The following is a 7,447-nucleotide window of genomic DNA, read 5'->3' as shown; positions in this document are numbered from 1 at the left end:
TGAGCCCCTGGCACTGTGTGATCCTCCTGGGGCGCGGCTGCTAGGCGGGGTTGAATTCGGATTTTAGGAGCCAGAGTAGGCCGGAAAGGAGATTATCTGGCCACTTCACCGTCTCGATTAGGCGCGTTTGCTAAGCCATAAAAAGGTTAGGCTGGGAGATTTGTTGTAGTGAAATAAGGAGCTGGCACTCTGCACATGCTCCAAGACATTTCTCTGCCAGCTTTTGCTTTGTGTGTTCTCCTTTGTGAGTTTTGGCTGAAACGAATTCCTGGAAAGGGGGGGGGGGTTAGAAGTAGAAAACTTCTGATTGCTTTTTCCACCAGCTACACAGCTGAGACAAGAGCTTGAGTGGAAATTCGGACTGAAAGAATGGCATTTTGCTGTCCGTTTAAAAAAGAAGTTGATTTTTTTACAATTGACAGGCTCACCTATGAAGTATACCCCAAACCCTCCTTCCACACTGGAACCAAGGAGGAGCCAGTGGAAGGAGAGCTGTTCTTAGTGGTTTCCAAAGTTACAGAATACATTTCTGCCCCCTCTGGACATTGGGCAAAGTCAGAGCTGGAGCAGGTTTTGAATATGCTTTTTTCCACTGGTTCCCCCTCTCCCCCAACAGACTAGTCTAAAATTCCCTAGGGCCTTGACAGATCACTTAATGATTTTTCTGCCTGCTGTAGCAATTGGAATGTGTTGTGCTAGATGCTCTGTTATTTTAAATTTTTATTTATTTATGATTTATTTATGTAACAAAGTTATACACCACTGTTCATTAAAAAAAAATTAGAGCAGTTTCTGGTATGTAAAACCATAAAATTAAAATCATTTAACAAAGCTGAAATCAAAAACCGAGTAGCTATTTTGGAAATGTATGTTCTTAATTCTTGTATAGATAGGCCTGATGGAATAGAAAAGTTTTTGGCAGGTGTTTAAAAGTTGGCACAGAACACGGGTGGCGCTGTGGGTAAAACCTCAGTGCCTAGGACTTGTTGATTGTAAGGTCGGTGGTTCGAATCCCTGCAGCGGGGTGAGCTCCCATCGTTCGGTCCCAGCTCCTGCCCACCTAGCAGTTCGAAAGCACCCCTAAGTGCAAATAGATAAATAGGTACCGCTTTATAGCGGGAAGGTAAACGGCGTTCCGTGTGCTGCGCTGGCTCGCCAGATGCAGCTTGTCACGCTGGCCACGTGACCCGGAAGTGTCTGCGGACAGCGCTGGCTCCCGGCCTCTTAAGTGAGATGAGCGCACAACCCTAGAGTCGGTCACGACTGGCCCATACGGGCAGGGGTACCTTTACCTTTACAGAAGGCACCTGCTGAATCTCTGTTGGCACAGTATCCCACACTTTGGCTAATGACTCTGAAGCCTTGACTTCTTGTTATTGTAAAATGAGTGTCACCGATTCAGGGAACAACCCAGGTTGCTCCTTGTAAGATATAATAAAATAATTGTATTTTATTGCTTTTGTTTCTTTTGCTTGCATGTTTTTGTATTGCAGTTTTAATCCCATGGACTTCAGTTTGCATGTGTGCTCCACGGAAACACCAGAGACCATAGTTTGGGAAACCCGCCTCTAATCACCACCTGCTTGCTGGCTAGGCATTAATGTTTTCCTGCCTGCAAAACATTTGTTGTGTGTACAGATATAGCTGCACACTTCAAGCAAATCATCACATGCAATGCTCCATATATGTTTGCTTTTCAACACATATCCTGGAATTCCATAACTTCACATCTCAAGCACATGGGACAAGTGTTCAGGTCTGCCCTCATCACTGCAAAATCAGTATTTGATGTGGCTGTAATTTAGCTTATGTTAGTAAATTGTTGTTTTTCGTAAAAGTTCAAAAAGGATTTTCAGTGCAACCTGCTCTGAAATTGCTCTGTGATGAAGACTGAGCTAAAAATATTTTCAGCAAATAAAATATATAGGTTGCATGCAAAAGATGTGCTTTCCGTGTATTTATTTATTTTTAAAAAGCCTATGGCACTTTTAAAGGTGCCCTAGGTGGACTTTGGGTGGCCAGGATTGGCTTGTATCAGGGATCAACCATTCCTGCTATTTCTAGGAACTGGGCTCTAAGTACCGTATGTTTAGCCCTCAATTCTCTTGGTAGCTTTGAGGAAAATCATATTTGCAGGAGAAAGAAAATACAGTACTTCTTCATACTGCACAAAGTTATATGGGACTTGCTACCACAAGAAGCTAGGGACGCGGGTGGCGCTGTGGGTTAAATCAGAAGGTCGGCGGTTCGAATCCCCACGATGGGGTGAGCTCCCATTGCTCGGTCCCTGCTCCTGCCAACCTAGCAGTTCGAAAGCACGTCAAAGTGCAAGTAGATAAATAGGTACCACTCTGGCAGGAAGGTAAACAGCGTTTCTGTGCGCTGCTCTGGTTTGCCAGAAGCAGCTTAGTCATGCTGGCCACATGACCCGGAAGCTGTACACCGGCTCCCTCGGCCAGTAAAACAAGATGAGCGTCGCAACCCCAGAGTCGGCCAGGACTGGACTAGATGGTCAGGGGTCCCTTTACCTTTACCACAAGAAGCTATACTTCCTCTAGGATAAACGGCAGCTTTCTAGTCACTGGGGAACAATGTTGGAATTGGGCTGTTGTTCAGAAGTAATGCCATTCCTCTGCTACGAGCAGGGAGATAGTTCTTATCTATTTTCATTGCTCCCTATTCCCTACCACTGCAGTCAGCCAACCTTTGACCACTTGTCAGTGCCTAGTTTGGTGGGGCCTGCTTGCCTAACCTGCCCTCAGTGTTGGGTTTATAGATTTTTAGAAGAACAAATAATGAGTTTGGTAAGAGATCCGTGTGTGTGTTTCTCTCTCTGTGTGTGTGTGCATTAACCACAGCCTTGACCAACTGTCCTTTCACTAGGCAGAGAGAAACCATCTCCCCTGAAGAAGACAGGGCTTCATGTTGTTGTTTTTTTAAAAGTTTGTTTACATTTTTATCTACTCTCATCCCTGAAGGCTTTGGTGTAGACCAACAAAAGTTTAAAAAGCAGTCAGCTCTAAACGATGCTTTCTAGAAACAGCCCACCTGTAATTTCAGTAAAATCACTTTTATCATGTCCCAGGCTGTTTCTGCATAGTGAACTTCTGCAATGACACCTTGAAAGCTTGAGATTTGGTAGGGGATACTGAACTAAGCATTTGGAGAAAATCCAATTTATTTTCTTTCCGAAAAAAGGAGAAGGTTTCTAGTTCTCAAGGCTGAGAAAGTACAGACAATGGTTCAAATGGATTGGGACTGAGTGGATGACTCCTCAGTTGCCATGCATAGATTCATAACTCTATATAGAATGCTTATGCAACATACTAATACTAATACTAATACTAATAATTAATTTATATACCACCTATCTGGTCCATTATCATTCATTGTAGAGCACCCCACAGTGTGATAAAGTAATGATCTCATTAATTTTTTGTTGGGTTGAAACTCCCCTTGCACTGGAGGCTGATGTAGACAGAGAGAGAAACTGCTGTGTTTCCTAGACGGTCCTTTCTGACCTAACCTGTGCTGACCTTCCTTCATTTCCTACTTACTTCCTTTTTATTCTCACCTTGGGAGAAGAGACATCCTTTTGTGTCTCTCCTGCTGAAATGCAAGAGCAAGCATAGCTCAGGGCATCACCACCTGAGGTAGAGAGATCTTTCCTGACAATCGAGCATGTATTTCATGCAGAAAACATAGCTTTCTTATTTTCCGAAAGTCAAGAGTCTCAGTGTGATTATACCCAGGATAAATTGTGCTCCTCCTATAGGAATCCAGCATTTACGTAAGTTCAACATTTGCAGAGTGTTTTAACTCCAAATGCCAACATTTTCAACAAGTACTGGTTAGAGTGTTGGACTGGGACCTAGGAGACCAGAGTTCAAATTCCCACTGAGCCATGAAGGTCACTGAGTGACCTTGGAGCCAGTCACTGATCCTCAAGGCTCATCCACACTTTTCTTTTGTCCTGGGTTTTCTAAACATAGGTCTGTGTCCCAAGTGCTTTTTATTTTTTTGACCAACCGTGCTCCCCAGGGAAATCTGATTTGTACAGCAGAATTGGAGCGAATTTGGGTTGGTTGAAGAGGAATTTTCCTGCCTGGCATCTAACCTACCTCACAGATCTACCAGTGATCGCAAGCGAAAAAGTCACTTAGAACAAAAGAACAGAGCTTCTCTGAATTTGGGGCTGTGACACCCTCCCATTTACTCGACATCAAGTGCACTCCCAACACTGGTTTGGGAAGCGATGTTCCTATAAGGTTAGCCACAATCCACATCTATCCTGTTTTTTCTTATGAAATACTGCATTTTTTAAAAAAATAATTGTTATTAAAGATTTCTTAGTTTACAAAAATATGTGCATTGTCTCTTTTCCCAAGTTGTGTTTTCTACAGATCCGTTACAGTGGTACCTCGGGTTAAGAACTTTACCTTAGGATGAGAACAGAAATTGTGCGGTGGTGGCGTGGCGGCAGCGGGAGGCCCCATTAGCTAAAGTGGTACCTCAGCTTAAGAACGGTTTCAGGTTAAGAACGGACCTCCAGAATGAATTAAGTTTGTAACCAGAGGTACCACTGTACATTTGTTGCAAGACATTAGTATTGCATGCAGTATTCGGTTGGGAAGAAAAGAGGGGGAAAGAGGGGTGGGGGGGCAATGCTTCTATTTTTCTACTTAGTGTATGTGTGGGGTTTTGTGTCAGTGTCACTTGTGTGGGTTCTCTTTCTATTTGCTTGTTATATTTCCTTGGTGGTGAGTAGTGGCGTAGGAAGGGGGTGCGCGGTGGGTGCAGGCCGCCGCGGGTGTCATCACTGAGGGTGTGTGGGTGTGTGACAAAATCGCAAAAATATGTGTTTTTGAAAAAATAACTCCCGCGCCCACTATAGAAGCACTCTCCTCTTGAGTGATTTCCAGAAACCAGAAGCATTGCTGTCTCCAACTTTGCAGGCAGAGCGCAGCCTTTATGGCTAGTAGACTTTGCCATCCCACTCCTCCATGCATCTGCCTAATCCAGAGGCATAGCTAGGTGAGGCAGGGGGCACTGGGCGCCTGCAGTGTGCCTGAGCCACATGTCTCTCATGAGGGGGAGGCAGTGGGCGAACTGCCTGCAAGCTCCGCACTGCTTTTTCGAGCAGCGCAGGGCTTGAGTCTGCCCACCGCCTCAGCTGCCTTGGCTCGCCCCGCCCCCATGGGCGGTTTGCCCTGCCCCCATGGGCAGGTCGCTCCGCCCCCCAGCTGCAGGGCATGCGCGCTGCCCCAGGCACCTGTTAGAAAATGAGTAAATTTACTTGTTAGTAAATTAGTCTGGGAATTTAATTGATGTTTCCATGAGCATAGACCGGGGGGGGGGCAGTAAATAAATAAAAATACTTAACTAAAAGTAGAAATTGTAGAAAGATTTTGACAGATTTTTCAGAGCACTTAGGGGGTCAAAAGAAAGTAATTTAAAACAACTGTTGTTGAGACATTTCATTTTGAATCTGCTAGACAGAATCAGAGAGAGGATGGTGACAGAAGGGTGGCCTGCCCACCCCACAACAGAAATCCTGGCTATGCCCATGGATATTTCAGTTGTTACATTTCATTGGACGTTGTATTGTACTGCTAGATCTTACATTGATTGTAACCCACCCTGGGATCCTGAAGAAAATGAGAAAATGTTGCTGTGCGCTATTTGCACATTTTTGTCACATGTATTTATTTACAGAGTTTGAACTATGGTCCTGTAAAGTATTGACAGTTTATCCCTGAAAAACCTGAAATAAGGGGAGATGGCGCATTCTTTCATATCCAGTTCTCCAAGAATCACTCACCTACCACCACCCTTCCCTTGAACATGTTTCAATGCAGAAAATCTCGAATATTTGTCCTTCACATATTTATTTCATTCAGTTAACTCAGTGGATTGTTATGTAAAGCTCAAGGGACAGCGAAACGGTGACAAGAATTTCAGCTGGCAGAGTTATTTACCATGTGAACTCACAATGTTCTTGAACTCCACCCAGCAAGTCAGGACCACTTCTGAACTGGATCTCAAGGCTACATTGTTTTGGTTCCTACTTCCCAGAGGGGAGGGAAAGAAAACTTTCTTATTTGACCGTGCAGTAACTGATTTTGTTCTTGTCCCGCCGCAGGTGTTTTTAAATAGCAGGAAGAGCTCTTAAAAGGGCCATTTTAAAAAAGGATGGTTAGATCAGCCCACAAATCAGTTAAGCCGAAGTCAAATATACACCCTTTAGCGAGCATTTGGGGGCCTACAAGAACTTGAACTTGGAGCTAGTCATTCTTCTGCACCTGCATTGCCCATCGAGTTCAGTGAAATGTAATCGGCACAGAGCAGGGATGTTGAACTGTGGCTCTCCAGAGGTGGTTGGACTACAATTCCCATGAACCCTGACCATTGGCCATGGTGGCTGGGGCTCATGGGAGCTGGAGTCCAGCAGAGTGTACATGGAGACAAAGGTTTGGGATAGTAGGTTGTATCCTGTGCTGGATTACCAAATAGGCAGAGTAGGCACCGGCCTTTGGGCCCCACGGCTCTTAGGGCCCCGTGACAATGGATCAAAATTGGTTTATTAAAGCTGTTGGCTGGTAAAATGAAAAACTTATTAGGAGATAATTTGCAAGCCCCCCACCCTGAGATTTTGCCTGCCTAAGGGCCTCTACAGGGTTAATCCGGCACTGCTGTTCCACTCGCATAGGAGACTTCTGTTTTTGCAATGACACACCCCCCTTCTCTCCTTCCCCTAAAGCCCTGCTTCAGAGGGTGCAGGGTCCCTCCAGAGAATATTTGGGGGGCTTTGCAGAGTGAAGAGAGGAAAGGGGGTTCCTCTTGCATCAGTGGAACACAGCATTCGATGTAACCCAGTGTCTTCTCCCTGTATCTGCCATAGAAATGTCATTTTATACAAGAAATAGCCTTATTGATTGGTTTCAGGGTGAGAGATGGCTATCCGCTTTGTCGAAAACCTTAAGACCGAAGCAATAAAAATAGGAAATTTCACACAGGGGATCAACAATGCTGGAAAATTATAAGCATGTGCTTACTTTGCATGGGATCTCATTTATACTTTTATTTACTAGCACTTGGGGAACAAGAGAGGTTCGCCGCTGCAGTGTTTATTTACATGTACAGAGAATGTCACACTTCCCATTAATTTGTCATAATTTGTATTTCTGCTTGGAGACTCCAGCTATGTAAACTCAACCCCTGGTTTTACTATCATTTGTAATTTACCCAGCTGTTCAGCTAACTCCAGAGGCCGCCCACTCCTGCAGCCGATTCCCAAAATGAGGCATTATCTCTAAAATTATGGTGTAATCACTTCTCCTGAATTCGTTGCTGAGCCTGTGCTTCTCAATTCCTTGGGGGTTGTAAGTCTTTTAGAGCTTAACTGCGGAGCCTGTTCTCACAATCACCCCAATGTCTGGGCCCAGAG

The sequence above is a fragment of the Podarcis raffonei genome, chromosome 7 (assembly GCF_027172205.1).
Source record: "Podarcis raffonei isolate rPodRaf1 chromosome 7, rPodRaf1.pri, whole genome shotgun sequence".
Lineage (NCBI taxonomy): Eukaryota > Metazoa > Chordata > Lepidosauria > Squamata > Lacertidae > Podarcis > Podarcis raffonei.
This window is presented reverse-complemented; position numbering follows the sequence as displayed.